The sequence below is a fragment of the Pseudopipra pipra genome, chromosome 4 (genome assembly GCF_036250125.1).
Source record: "Pseudopipra pipra isolate bDixPip1 chromosome 4, bDixPip1.hap1, whole genome shotgun sequence".
NCBI classification, from domain to species: Eukaryota; Metazoa; Chordata; class Aves; order Passeriformes; family Pipridae; genus Pseudopipra; species Pseudopipra pipra.
The window spans coordinates 2,478,371-2,493,675 of record NC_087552.1 but is presented as its reverse complement, the minus strand read 5'-3'; the positions used below and the strand labels follow the sequence as shown (position 1 = coordinate 2,493,675).

At 43.5% G+C, this 15,305-nt stretch overlaps 1 protein-coding gene across 2 annotated transcripts in view; it reads right to left on the bottom strand.

Moving 5' to 3' along the window:
* The window catches only part of ANK2 (ankyrin 2), a 281,285-nt gene that overhangs the window by 252,956 nt on the left and 13,024 nt on the right, over positions 1–15,305 (bottom strand). Inside the window, exon 1 of one of the 2 annotated variants that reach the window (XM_064653782.1) lies at positions 5,315–5,407. The exons of the other annotated variant lie outside the window; for it this stretch is intronic. The gene's annotated coding sequence lies outside the window, so the exon portion shown is untranslated. Of the gene's footprint in view, positions 1–5,314; positions 5,408–15,305 lie in introns of those variants that run through there. 2 annotated transcript variants of the gene reach the window in all.

Below are 15,305 nucleotides of genomic sequence, written 5' to 3'. Positions count from 1 at the left end.
GTCGTGTTTGCTTCGGCTCAGAGCACAACACTGATTGCTCTGCTTACAAACCAACCCTCGAATCAATTCATCTTTTTAAAAATTGATAAATACTCATTTCTGGCAGTCATCAATTTTCTGTTCAAGAAAAAACTAGAAATAGGAGCTCTCATAAATAGGTGCTTCCTGTTTAACATCAAAACCATCCTGAAAACTGCACTTTCTGTGTAAGGCGCAAGACGCAAAATTCCTTTGCGGCTCATTTTGTAGTTTCCCTCTAGGTATATTTTAACTGCAAAACCATAACTGATTTAAGTCATCTGCATGTTTTAAAATCTCACCGCTGCCCTACATCTTTTCCCAGAAAACCCAAGAAGAAACAGCTTTAGGTTTTGTCTCCAGAGCTACAAGTAGTAGATGGGGAAACACCTAGTGGAGATGCTTTTTATGCAAGTAAAAAAATATGCTGCCACCCATGAGCTCAAGAACTGGAACAGGACTACAGGATTAATACAACCCCAGACCTGTGCTGAGCCACAAAATAAAAATCCCAATAAAGCTCAACTGTTTGTTAACAGTGAGTGGTGAATCAGTGCACTGCAGATCAAAATAAACCCAAGGGATCATCGCCTTTACTTTTCTTAACACATGAAAAATGTCTTTAGATTGAAAACAGTCACCTTGATAACCAAGGTTTTCAAGATCTCTAAATTTTGTAGAAAATATCTAAAATTAACTGCCCCTTTTTTATACATATATAATGAAATAAGTTATTTGTTTTGAAAAGTTCTCTCCCCCTTACTTTCCTAAATGAATTTTCAGAGTGAGCTAAGGAGGTGGTGAGTCAAATTTTTTATTTTACTGATACGTGAACATGTGTATATTTATATATTTTTAACTATACATATAAACACACATTTTTAAATCTTGCTTCTTTCTCTGCAAACCTTATGGCAAAGTTTGGGAAAAATGTCAAGTGAAAGCCTTTGTCAGGGAAAAAAAGAAGAGTGGGAAAGGACGAAGATATTCCAAAACAAGTTGAAATGAAGTTTTACAAAGAACTTGAGAAGCATTTTCATGCCAGTAGTCTAATAAGAAAAAAAAAACTTCCTCAACCTAAAATGAACCAACTGACATAAGTGTCTTTGGAATGCAACCCACGGGCCCAGATGAAGGTCAATGGAACAGCACAGGAAGGTCAAGTGCCAAGTGTCAGTCTCCAGTTTCACTGCAGAGGTTGAAGATGGGATGGAGATGAGATGCTGGGGAGGTGGGAAGGCAAAAGGATGTCTCTGGAGGTGGAACAGGTGTCCTGCTGAGAAACTCAGATGGCATAACTAGCCAAGGAAAAACATGAAATGCCAGGTGCACGTTACTGTGATGCTATTTCAAACACAACCTACCAAAAAGTAAACTAATTCTGGGTGACTGTGACAGCAGACTCAACACGGTTCCTGCCTGCCAGGAAAGGAAGAACCCAGAGAGCCAGCACTGCTGAGGATGGTGGGGGAGCCCCAGCACCCCATGCCCTCCTCCCTGGGCTGGAATTGCACCTCAGGAGCACAGCAGTCCCACAGAACCACACCCATCCCATCTCCTGCTCAAAATACCCAGTCCAAGTGTGAGGTTTCCCTCTGCAGCAGCCACACAGCCAACAGGGCTGAGCTCTGCGACAAGGTGAGAACACGCGCTGAAAAGCAACGGATAAAATAAAAAAAGCAACAGAAACACCTTCAGGTGACTAGTATTTTGTATCTAATTTATAATTAGATGGTAGATGATAAGAAAAAACACATACCTTTAAGTGTCTCTGCCTAACTGCTGTGCACCACCACCCACTTAGGAGGCCTAACGTAATTAAAGATGCTGCACCAAGTTTAAGAACTTTCTGTTCTGTGTAATTAACCAGCCTGGATGAAGTTGTCCTATGGAACACAAATATTTTGCTTCCAAGCAGCCAGATGTCCCCGAGTTCCACATGTTATTGGTTTATTCATAACGTTATGAAGCTTAAAATGTAACTTTGTATATATGTGTTACCTTGAATATGAGAGTTTACACGATTCAAAATAACCAGACTCTTCCCACTTGGTCAAGCATTCCCAATGAATGGGACAGCACTACTTTTGGGATTAAATCTTCCAAATTGAGCCACCTAAATAAATTGGGATTACAACAGCAGCAGTCGCCGGAGTAGAGGTTTCTATGCCATTATCCCCAAAGCACGGGAATTACATATTGAAGTCCTGGTTCGGAATTGGCAGTGAACAAAAGCTCTTCTCATCGCTGCCCCAGACCAACATCCAGGATTTATTGCCAAAATTAGCCCCCTTAGCTGTGCAGGCTCCTGTGTAAGCATAGGAAGCACACGTACAGACAGGCTCACAAAGCCAAGCGTTATCTAGTTATGCACAGCTCTCTTCAAATGAGCTGTCTGATATTGTATTTATATTTCTGTGACCCCCTCACAAACGGTTCTAAGCCATTAATCTCCACAGCACCCTGTGAAAAAGGAGGAGGTACCACTAACCCTGCTTTACCCCAACGTTTAATGACTTGCCCCCCAGGTCACAGAGGAAATCTGTGGTGGTGATGCAGGGAATGGCTCCTGGGATCTCTGAAATCCCATCTCAATATTCCGGCCACACTGCCACCCGTCCCCAGCCGTGCTTAATACCACTAAATTACTGATGGCAACAAATAGCAGAATCTGACTTTCAGATGAGCTGATTTGTACAATGAGTCAATCCATAACTTTTGTCTCCTCCAGACACTTAGATCGATGGGCTGCATGCCCAGCACGTTGTAATAACCCTGAAAAGCTTTTGGCTCGGCCTGCAAACACATTAGCATTAACTTAAAGCTGCTGCTTTGTTTACTATACGAGATATCTGCTTGTGCTCTGTGCCCAAGTGATACCAATTAAAGAGACCCAAATACAGAGCTCACAGAACAGCACAAGACTAAAGCTACCCACGAGCACAAAATCTGGTAAACTTTAGCTGGTACTTCTTCCTCCCAAGCATTATGGTCTGACAGTCACCTTTTTCTTTCCCAGTCATCGACTTGTCATGATTTATATTCAGAACCTTCCCCAAAAAGTGATTCAGAAAGGGTTAGAAACTGGCTCCCCTCCCACTGCTTCCGAAATGGATTAACACGACTCCAGCCTTGGATGCACATGACTACAAATCACAGTGAAGCCACCCTTGATTTAAGCTGTCAGAGAGCACAACAGGAACATCACTGAAAATTCTGCTCTTTCAGCTGCCTAAACCTATTCATTACCCAGTCCACAGGGCCATGTAGGTGCAGGAGTAAATCACTCCATGGGAGAGGACATCACTGAGTAACAAGGGGCTTTTCTTATGTCCTTAGAGGTACAAATGTAGCAGGGCCAGGAGGGGTCTAATTACCCTCAGAACACCCAGGAAGCACTGGAAGCAGTAATTTATTGACCATATCAGTGTAGTTTAGTGCACAGACTGAAAACAGAAGCCAAGTATTGTATCCCAACCACTGAAATGCCCACAGCTTGCCAGGGTAGGCAGATTGATGCAAGCCAACAAAGCAGTCAGGCAACACCATAAGCAAGATCTATAATAAAACCATACTTGGCTTTTACTGGGTTTTAGTGGAACAAGAGAAGGGTAAGAGATGATTTTTATTTTTAAACCTTTAAAAAAAGGTTCAGGATGGTTACCAAAACACCCTGACGGCATCCAGAGTCACTAATTACCCAGATGGGCAGCCAGGGAGCTGATCCAAAAACCTATCCAGGTCAGCAGAGTGCTTTTTATCAATCGCAGCGGCCTTCAAATCAAGCCCTGGAATCCCAGTGCTGGCTTGACTAGGACTGGCTTAGCCTTTAACTCAAGCAAGAATCCCCACTGGGTACCAACCCTTGTGTGGTTCTGCCCCCTTGAAAGCACAGATGTGGAAATAGGAGTGATCCACAATGCAAAACCAAAATGGTGTAGAAATAGAATGGCAAAAGAGCTTATTAAAATGTGTTTCCTTATTTTTCTACACTAACCAACTCCTTCGCTTCGTGCTACCAAAAAAAAAAAAAAAGCCAAGGTTCCTGAGTGAAAAGTGCAACAGATTCACAAACACATTTTCCAGCAGCTACACCATCCTACTCTCCGGTAACACCTCCACAAAGATCAAGCACATTTTGCAGAAAAATGAGAGAAGCAAATGGCAACAGGAGGATTTCAGAGACACGAACCCCTTCCACATAAAATCACTCATGGTACCTTAAGTATCTTCTTAGAATGGATTTTCCCTCTTCAAACCTTGACCACAAACAGAGCAAAATAACATACTAAATTTGGAAAGATGAATTTTTATCTCCAGTATCTCCTTTTTTCCTCACCTGTACAAACAGATAGGAAGCTAGGAGCAAAAGCAAAGGCTAAAACCAGTCTGTATTTCAGGCAGCTGACACGCCCAAGGGCCTTCATCAAAGCTCCATCCTTGTCTCCTGCACAGTCAGAATCCGTGCACTGCTGCCAATGGAGCCCTGAGCTCGTTTGGTGAAGCACTGCACATGAACAGCCTCTACATTCAGCTGTTTAATATCAGAAACGCTCACTAGTGTTGTGTGATCATATTATGAGGGAAATTAAATAGGAAGTAAAGATTTAACATGCATGTCTGCTGTTTGGGCTCCGTGAGAAGGAAAGGGAAGGAAGAAAACCTCAGTAACTGAGGACATTTTGCTTCCCCCTCAGCCGTCGTTCATTCAAAGACAGGAATCAGAAGCCCTGACAGTCTCCTGTAGCAACCCCTTCCCATCACGTCGAAGGGAAAATTCTTTTGGACAGCTCTCTACAGAGGATACAGGAATTATTGACCGATCTCCCTCTGCCTCTTCCCACTCGGCACATTGATGGTTCTCACCCGAGGACTGCAGAAACGCAGAGTTTGGCACGGCTGAGTCAAGCCCCCCTTCCCTGCAGCTCTTCCAAAGATGCAGCAAGAGCACCTGTGCCTACCAGCCCTGCAGGGAAAATTCCCTCTGCATCCAACCATACCAATGGGGGGCTTCCTACCCGATCCCCCCCCGCCTGCCTGACGTGCTACTTTGGCAGAAGGCAGACTTCCTGTTTCTGCTGGAAAAACAATAAATTCCGATTATCCCTGCCCGATACTTGTATTTCAACAGTTCCTTACACCGGGACGAGCTCTGCGGTTGCCATTGGCAAATACCAACGGAGGAGGAAAGAAAAACCCCGAAAACAAAACCCCACCACCCAAGCCACAGCCACGAAACTCAACACCCTCACGGGGGGCTCTTGGACAGCCAGGGGCCGCGGGTAAAGTCACTCACGGGTGTATTCCTTCCTCGGCGCCGGGTCCCCGCCAGCCTCCCGGCACAGCGCCGGGGCCGCCGCAAGCCGCGGGCGCTGCCAGCCGCCCACCCCGCCTGTGACAGCGCCGAGCCCTCCCCCTCTCCCTCTTCTCCCCTCCCTCTCTCCTCCCGGTATGTCCAAGGCTGATCTGGCACGGGAGCAGGCAGGACGGCACGGAGCGCGCTGCTGCCCCCGCCGGGCGCTGGGGACAGCGGGGACCCCCGGACACCGGCGGGGCGGAGGCTCCGACCGTCCCCCTCCCATCGCGACCCCCACGAGTTTCAAGATCCAAGATTTTGCTGTACTGTTGTATTATAATACGCTTCTGAGACTGCAGCTATGCTAAAATAATCGTGGAATCACAGAATGGTTTCGCTTGGAAGGGATCTATAAGATCGTTTCATTCCGACCCTCCTGCCATGGGCACCTCCCGCTAGCCCAGGTTGCTCCAAGCCCCATCCAACCTGGCCTTTCACACTTCCAGGGATGGAGCGGCAGCCACAGCTTCTCTGGACAACTTATGCCAGGGCCTCACCATCCTCACAGGCAAGAATTTCTTCCTAATATCTAACCTAACCCTGCCCTCGATCAGTTTGAAGCCATTCCTCTTTGTCCTGTCACTCCATGCTCTTTTCCAAGTCCCTCTCCAGATCTCTTGGAGCCCCTAGAGTGCCTTCCAGTACCTAAAATGTCTCCCTGGAGACTTCTCCAGGCTGAGCAACCTGCTTGGGGTGCAAAAATGGGAGTGAGAAGAAGTCTAAGCGAGAACTTCAAGTAGCATCTGAAGGCCTGGAAAAGGAGAAGCTGGGAGAACTGAGGGCAGAAGCAAAGGCACATCATGGAATAGGGCTGGCAGAGAGCAAACAGTGGTGCACAGCACAGACCCCTGATCCAACAGCTCCACATGCTGACTCAAAGGGTCTGAAGAGAGACCTGTGACTGCACGGGCTGTGCAAAGCATAGAAACATCATCATTTATGATGTGATTCAAAAACGATGGCTAACACCTCTCACTCTACTATTATATCATCATTTTGTCATGGAACAGACAAAGTTTGGTGCTTTTACAATTTTAGGGCTTCCTCAGTGCAGCAATAGGATCCAGCAGTGAATATCACCAGGTATTTTCCATAGCTGTGCACTTTTTTAAGGAAAAAAAGCTTTATATTAAGCATATAAGACCCTGTAGTGCAAGCACATGGATTTTGAAGCCCAAATTGTCTCAGCCACAGAAGGTTTGATAATTTCAGTAAGAAAATATTAACCCACGCATCAAGAAGGAAAAGATAGGCTTTGATGTGCTACAAAGATCAGGAGATTGGAGGAAGGGTTAGAGAACAGGAAATATGAAGATATACAAAAATAGAAAGAAGCTATTCTGTGATGCTGTACACATTAGCTCTGGTCACTGCTGTCTGGAACAGATTCTGAGAAAGCTCTAACATTTCTCAATACTCCCATTAAAACTGTAAATGAAGTTAAGGTAGTTATGATGGATTCATTTTTTAAGAGAACTCTTTCTGTACTTTCCCCTGCTCTCTAAATTAATTGCATTATACTTCCATATCAGACATAAAATGACTAATGTGACCTACAACATCATTCTGAGCCCAAAGCAAGCAGTGGTACACTTTGTGCAGCCTGATGAGGCAGGAGATTCTGAACCCTGCACAACCACACACACCAAAGTACAATATATAGAAAGCCAGGAATAGAGCTAGGAAATAGCTGCAGTGAAATATGGGGCATGAAACATTCATTTGTTTTTCCCCCATTCCTCCTCCTCTCATTTTCCAGATACGTCTAAATTGTTTCATTCACGGCAAATGGAATCGATAATGCTTTTAGCTCCGAGTGCTGCACCCATTTCAAATCTAACCCAATCTGGAACTGAACAGGAGCAAATCCCAAGAGTGAAAGAAATGCTGGAGCAGGCCCAGCACAGCCATATAGGTGGGGTTTTTTTATAAGTAAATACATATACACACATACACTGGGGCTTTGAAAGGGATGGGGAAGGCAGCGCTGTTTCAATGCTCTCAGTGGACTGGATGTCAAAGCAGCTGAAGTAGGAGACTCATTTCTCTTGGGAGGGGGGAGAGCAGGTCATTTCACTAATTAAAGCTGTTCTTCCACACTTGATTTTCTGACATTTGAGCAGTTGCATTGCCATGAGCAGAGCGGAACACGCTGCTGAGCTCAAGCCAGAGGCTGATCTCTTGTGACTCAGTTCAAATGAAAAAACAGAAATAAAAACCTATGCCAACAGGTTACTACCCCGAGTTGCATTTCAAGGAGGACTCTACTATCTGCTGAGCATCTGAATGCCTTTTCCAACATGGAGTTAAACTATCTTCACCAAGAAGTGACCCAAACAACCTGTCACCAACCAGCAGAACAAGGAGTTTCCTGCTCCAAGGGTTTCACCATTAAATAAGTTCTCTGCATAGTAACAGGCTACTAAAGCAAAGCAAAATATTTCTCTCTGGCACCAATCCCTTCAGAAATAAGCTCACAAGGGCCAGCTGTGAGAGGAGTCCTTTGTGCACTGTCTCCTAAACCACTAAAGGAAGGACAATTTCCACCTTCCGAGCAGAACAAGCCCCAGAGCAGCAGCTGCCAAATGCACATTAGCCCATGTCTGCACAACAGCTTTGGAGTTCTGGAGATCAGAGCCTCCTGTCTGTCAAAAGTGAGGTGGTTGGTTTGGGATTCTTCAAGTCCCACTCTCTATAGCAGTTTTACTCCATGAACATAATGGCATCACCAAGCCAGGAGATCCCTCTCAGGAGGAACTGCTGCTAAAGGGATGGATCCTAAGTTTCATAGGAGAAGCAGATCCATATTCTTCCCAGGGGAGTCTCTACTTGCAGCAAGGGCAAGATGACTTCTACCTGCCCATTTGGGTCCCTACCCATGCACCACTAACCCTGAACTAAATCCCACAGGGCCACTCCCACCAAGCAATGGGAAAAGCAAAGAAAAGGCCTGGTGCTTATGTCCATGACTATCACTTCCAAAACCCGGTGGTTTAGAAGGGAAAAGAATCAGGAAACCTATCAAGGACAATCAACAAGTGAAAGATGCTGGATAAGCACTTTTTGGCTTAAAAGGGTTACTTAAAACTATTGTTCTACGCTCTGCCCGTTTTTCTTCACTGTTGTTTGCCTTCTCCCTTGCTCACCCTCAGAGCCTTACTGGTAAGGGAATCTTAACTTCATTTACAGCATAGGCTAAAGGAAGTTCTCTGGTATTTGTTCATTTCCAGCATTACGTCTTCCTAATTAAATTTCTCTGCATCTCTGCTCAGTGTTTGGGCCACAACTGAAGGAGGTGGTTCCTGCAGTTCAGCCACCAGCATGAGGCAACCTAAGGATTTTTCTGAAGCTCACAACAGGAAAAAGCAGCTTTCAAACAAACCTAAAAATTCCTGGGGAGTCAGAACCACAGCAGGCAGCTTCCATCAGCATCCCCAGAGATGACTACACTGCAATCCTTACACACCCACAGATCCAAAGGCTGGATCCACTCTACAAATATCCAGCAAAACTTAGATTCTGATGTTTTCCCCCCAAGAAAAGCTGTAGTCTGTTATCACATCAGTTCATCCGACAGTCTGTGGCCATCAGAGCTCTCTGAGACAACAGAACCTGCTCTAAAGCACAAAGCTGGAAAATTCACATTGCTGCTAATTGAGTACAACTCATCCTCTGACTTTGACCTACCCCCAAGGGATCCTTACTATCTTCTGGGATTAAACTCACTGCAGAAGCCTTTGGAGCGTGCCAAGAGCTACTTGCCCTTGCCTACAGACCATTCCAAAACCAAACTGCCAGAGTTTAGAGAGAATACTTTTCCCACTGCATCTAAGTGATGGCTGGGAGACAGGGTTTGGAGGAAAACGAGCAGGTCACGAAGCCAAAGAGTAAGGAGGTGGTGTGAACAGGGGCAGATTTTTACATTGTCTTCTTTTTCCACTTGGAAATAAAAACAGTTCTCAGCATTTAGGTACATCCCCTCAGCCTACAGATCAATCTGTACTTTTAAACACAAGCTTCTTGTTAAACAGCAACAATTAACAACAACAAAAAAAAACCCCAAACCTCCCTAGCATGCCATATATTTTAATGGCACCATCCTTGACGTGCAGTACGAAGGCAAATTCGTTTCCTGTCAGCCTGACTCAGCCTAATGGACTTGGAGGCTGCAGTTTTTCCACTCCTCTTAATGACTTGTTGCAATGGAGATGAGTGCTCTGCGTGCAGCAATGCCATCTTCTGGCACAGTTCCTGTGAGAAAGGGAGCTTGCTGAATAACCACGAAAAGAAAGCTCCTGTTTTGGGGAAAGGGAAACTCGGACTCCACAATAAATCTCGGATTTCTCCCTACTCCGTTGCACTTGCTGTTGGGCTCTGATTGTTCAGGGGCGTGGAGCAGAGCAGTGAGAACACACACGGAGTGCTGGAGGAGCAAACTCACTCGAGTGTGTCATTTGGAGGTGTAGTGGGATGGGCTTAGGATAAAGGTTTCCCACTACATCCAACACAACTGCTTTGGGCTTTCTTTCAAAATTCAGAAGGTTCATGCTACAATATGTATTGAGTATGGATTTTAGACCCAATGACAAAGTCCACAGCTCTAGTCCGAAATAATTCCTGAGGAGAAACAACCCTGTGGAATTCCTATTTATTGTGTCATTTGATGCCAAAAATCCCTCCCTGGGAATCAGATGCACTGCAGAGATGCTAACCTGGCAATCTCAGCCAAAACAGCCCATCCCTGCTGCTGCTTCTCAGATACCACCACCACCAGTGAGACAACGACCAGTCAACTGCAGCTCATTCTTTTCTCAAGGACATTTTCATTCTGCAACTCATCCCAAGATCCCAAAAAAATACTTTGCAACACCCATAAAAGCACAATTTCATCTACTCTTCACCAGTGAAAAAATAATTAAAGGATTTATTTTTGTGACTGAAATCAGCTGCTCTAGTTCTCCATATATTTGTTTATTAAAAGAAGTACCACCTTCACGTGCTTCTTTTCTAAAGGAACAGCATATTTTAAACGGTTATGATTTCCTGTATGAGAAAGATACTCTGGGTTGCAATTTGTAAACTGTTGGACAAAGCTCAATGCTCTGCTTTCATTTCCAATTTCTTTGATGTCTTCCATTGTTTTGCCTCCTCTTCTTTCCCACTGTCAGTTTTGTTTACCTCTCCTCTCTCTCCCCCGTGTGTCTTTCAATTCCCACGAAAAAGGGCCTTCCCCAAATTCCCTGGATCACAGTTATCCTCTTTTGCTAGTGCACTAAGTTAAATGCAGCTTTTACAGTGGCTCCCTCTGTGAAGACTATCACCTTCCTCAAAGCTTGCAATTTACCTCTTAGCACACACAGTCTGGGGAAAAAAGCAACAGAAAACATTTATTTTAGAAAAGAAAAAAAGATTACCAGTTACTTTTTAAAGAAGAATTTCGTAGGTTTTGGTCTTGAAAAAAAGACATGTGACAAATACCAACAAAACGATTCTCAGAGCACCTCAAGTCCTAGATTTCTGCCTTATACTAGTGAATAAATTAATTAGGTCCCATCAGAAGTCTCATTTTTAAAAAAAACCTAACCCTTCCATTTGGCCTTCCTATGCTGACGCTCAAGAAAGTCAGGTTTGTTTTAAGTTTTAAAGAACAGCTGTTTTAGCAAACTGAACTGTCTGAATCCATCAGCATCTTGGCCTGGCATGACTCAAAGCTGTGCCCCGACAGAAAACACCTCCCAGTCTACACTGCCAAAGCATTAGAAGGAAATGAGAGGAAGAAAAGCAGCTTTGCAGCCACCAGAACTGCTCGAGGAGATGCCTGAATTATTTGAACTACATTAAAGTTGCAACATGAGTCAAGTCTTTAGAGAATCCATACGGGAAAAAACACTCTGAAATGAATTCTTAGGTGTCTTGATACAGAGAAAGCTCAAAGTAAACTGTTTCCCACAAAAAGCGTGCCTAGAGACTCTTGTTCCCATTAGACCAAGGCCAGGAGTTACAAATGTGCTCTGTTCTCTCAGCAGCTCTTGCTAGTTGATAATAATCCGCTTTCAGAAATTTTATCTTTCATCTTTCACAGTATCGAGTATTTCCAGAGGAAAACGCTTTGATCAGGCTCTCTGCTGATATTCCAACTGAAAGAGGGAATGCATGTATGGAGGCCTGGCCTACAGTTCAAGTGCATTTTTCCAAAACTGTTTTGATTTATCTGATAAGCCACTTAAGAGCCAGCCTATAAAAAAAAAACAGTCAGGCAGGCACTTCCAAGAAAACAACACTATTACTGGAAGTATCTTCTGTTAAATAGAGCTTACCCTCTGGACACATTTACATAACAACCACTAACAGTGGCCTAACATATGTGGTAAACAGAACAAACAGGCAACCACAGCCGCTCAAAACACGAGGCTGAAGAGCTGACACGGAGAGATTTGGGTTTAAGGCCCTTTCAGCCAAGCATTCTGTTTGCTTCTTCCTCTGTGGGGGAGATCACTCATTCCAAAGAGCATCGCTTGGGACTTGCTGCCCAAATTCTCAGTCACCATCTAATTTTGCTTTTTAAGAGTATGGGAGTGCTCAGGTTTTGCAATCATCAAGCAATACACCAAATGTCCAGCAAATATCCAGCAAACACACAAAAGCTGTAGAACAAGCAGTGTTGCCACTGGGTGACTGACATGAAAACGGTGCTACTGATGTTTGGGAAGCTGCATATTTAGTTTTACTATAAAACTATAAATTACCAGCTTAAAGGTGCTTCTGCATACTCCTGCATACTCTACCAGGATGAAAAGCCCCTTTTTTTTTTTTTCATCTTACCCTTCCATCTCACAAGCAGCACACTGAAGCTAACCACGCTTCTGATACAACTGTGCCTGCAAACAGCTGATAATCCAGCAGGGCCATTCCAGAGGTGAGGATACAAACTGGCATGCCTGGGTGTCTGTGTTTGAAAGCAAAAGCTATATTCTTACCTCAGCTCTAGCCATTTTTCTCAGTGTGAGCAAACAGCAGCCTACCTGCCAAGTTTTTGCAAGAGAGATGTGAAAGACCTTGTGTCTGATGGCTGTAAATTCAACCTCTCTCGAGATTAAAAAAGCAACAACAAGGAAGAAAATGGTGCTAATTTCAAGATCTCATTATCTGAGTAGTCTTCTCATACAGGTTTAATAGGTCCAAGCTTGGCTAGCTCTGGCAAACCTACAGTAAACAAACACTTCTCTTCCCACAGAGATGGCCAATATGTGGAAAAGCTTAGGAAATGCAAACAAATCGAATTAAAAAGCACTTAAGGCCAAATGTAATAATTCCACAGACCAGTAGCTGAACGTGGTAGGTTTTTTCCCTACCGAGTTCTCTCTTCAGAGACTGTCCAGCTACACAAACAAGGTTATCTTACACTTGTGCCTAGAGGGTTCTTCACCCATTGGAGAGGTTTAACTACAGTCCTGCCTCACAAACATAACTGTACACAGGATATCTGAAATGTGTACACTGTTCAAATATTTGGCTTGTTACGTGACTTTTCTTCTGAAGTTCATGCATCTGGGTAAACATGAGCATTTCCCATGTCTACTGGTGCTCAAATTCCTCATGAGCAATCCCAACAACATAAAACTGGAATCAGAAGTGAAATATTTGTCTTGTCAACTAATATACACCAGTAACCCCTTCTCAATTGTGTTTATGTCTGGCAACACAGTCAAGTACTCTGGTGACAACACCAAGCATGGGGGTTTGTTTGGGGTTTGCCTTTAAACGGGTTTTCTCCTGTATTCACAGTAACACTAATTATGTTTAACCTCTGCAGTTTTAAAATGAGGTAAACCAAAAGAACACAACTCTGTGGAGCTTACATTTGGGGTCACAGGTGACATAGCTACTGCTCTCCACCACTTTTCAGAGCTGGTTTTGACACTGGTCTCTTGGGAGCAGCAGCTCAATGCCAGCTGAGCCGAGCAGCTGTCAGGTAAAATGGGATTACTGAATGTGCCTTCTTCAAGGAGACATGAGTGTTCATCAGGCAGGGAGTCATCACTGCTGACAACTCTTCTCAAAAACCTGAGACTTCTTAAAGATGCTGACCTTGCCCTTTAAAAAGTTACATTTGCTGTATTCCCTGTGGTGGGTGACACAAACAGAAAGCTGCCTAAACCAAGACAAAAGTTAACCTCACCCGTGACCTGCAACATTTCACTTAGGCTTAGAGATGATTCCCATCTTTCCTGATTCCTTCTTTCCAGCTGTCCTGGTCACCAGTGTAAAATTTTCACTTGAGTTTTCCAGCTTCACAGCAGAGAGAGAAAAATCTCTTCAGTCTAATGACTGATGTAATGTAAGCAATACACACCTAGATGCAAGGCTGCTTTTGCTTTTGGCAGCATATAATCCTCAACAGAGACATTTAACTACAATCAAGGCCTACATTGTATCCCCAGTTGGGTTTGCACAGGTTCTCCACCCACAGGAGGGACAGAAAACCAACACAAAATGCCAAGTGCAAACCCTCCCTCAGTATTTAGATGTTAGAAGAGAAGGATTTCTCCAAATTCAAACTCATTTTTATATGTGTTTACGTTGTTCTAAATTTGGTAGTTACATTGCATAAAATTATTATTTTAATTACGCATTAAATGGGCCCTGAGTGAAATACAGCCATTAACATAATTAAAAATGCAATAGAAATGTTACCTTTTATAGTTATTCCACGCCTTCCCCCAGATCTTAAGTGTAAAAAAAGTCAATGGCTCAGCTGTCATAATCTATGTTACCATGGTAAGTGTTCTGCCATACAGAATTCCATCTGCCTACAAAGAGGGACCAAAAATACATATTTGTGTCACCTCTAAAGGAGAAGATTTCATTTTTTACTCCTATATCAAAGAAAATGCATTTACCTTGGTAACTGTGTTTAGGTTGGGATTATTTTATGGCAACTACAGTCAATATGCCAACTACAATTAAGAGTTTAAGACAAAGGTCCTGGATATCACCCACTTAGAGGGAAAAATTTTTACTCTCTTTGATTTCTCAATAGCTACTTTTTGTGCTCTAACCCTTTCAGTTTTCTACAATATGAAAAAGTCTCTTTAGAATGTACCTTAAGCCAGTATTTTCCTATTTGTTTCTTCCAGACGAGTGTATCATTGTGTGCTACTCTTTCCACTTCACTGGCAAAATAAGTCCAGAGGGTTCACTGCAATTTCTTTGTATGAAGTATGAAATATTTGGTACACACGCTGCCTATTAGAGTTTTAAAAACATATATTACCAAAGCAAAGGAACAGACATCATGTAAACCTTCGATTACCCTTCAACAAAAAGCATTATGCTCTTTGGAATAAGGCTTGATATAGCCTTTTTTTACAACAGGGTATATTCTACAGGGGAGCAACTGTTTTAAGTAGCCAGCTTCAGAACATTTATTACTACAAAATAACTTCTCTTGGCAATTGTTTACAAAGATACTACATATTCTGCAACAACGAGCCACTCAGTGCACTTACAAATTAATTCTTTGGGTTGTAGGTACGAGACTTAGAAATTCCATTTAAAGCCCAGCTGAAATACAAACCAAGCCAGAATGGGTATTGGTACACTATGATCTCTCCAAGCTCTTACACAGATTTAGTTCACATCACCAAGTATGTTGGAACATAAACCAACACCACTTATTCCAAATAACCATTGGGTTAACCAACCTGTGCACTCCCCAAGTAGAACTTAATTAAAAAGGATTAACAACCTGTTCTTTATGCAGACCTGAAATTCGCTGCCCTTAAGTGAACGCAGATTTGGTGACCTGTCCAGAAGCAAGACAGGCTAATAAGGGATTTCAAGCTGCAGCTGAAACTAAGGTGACCAACTCCCTCAATTCCTTGTTGAACTGCAGCAGGACTGGGCAGGTAATTGCTTTTATACTCTGGGC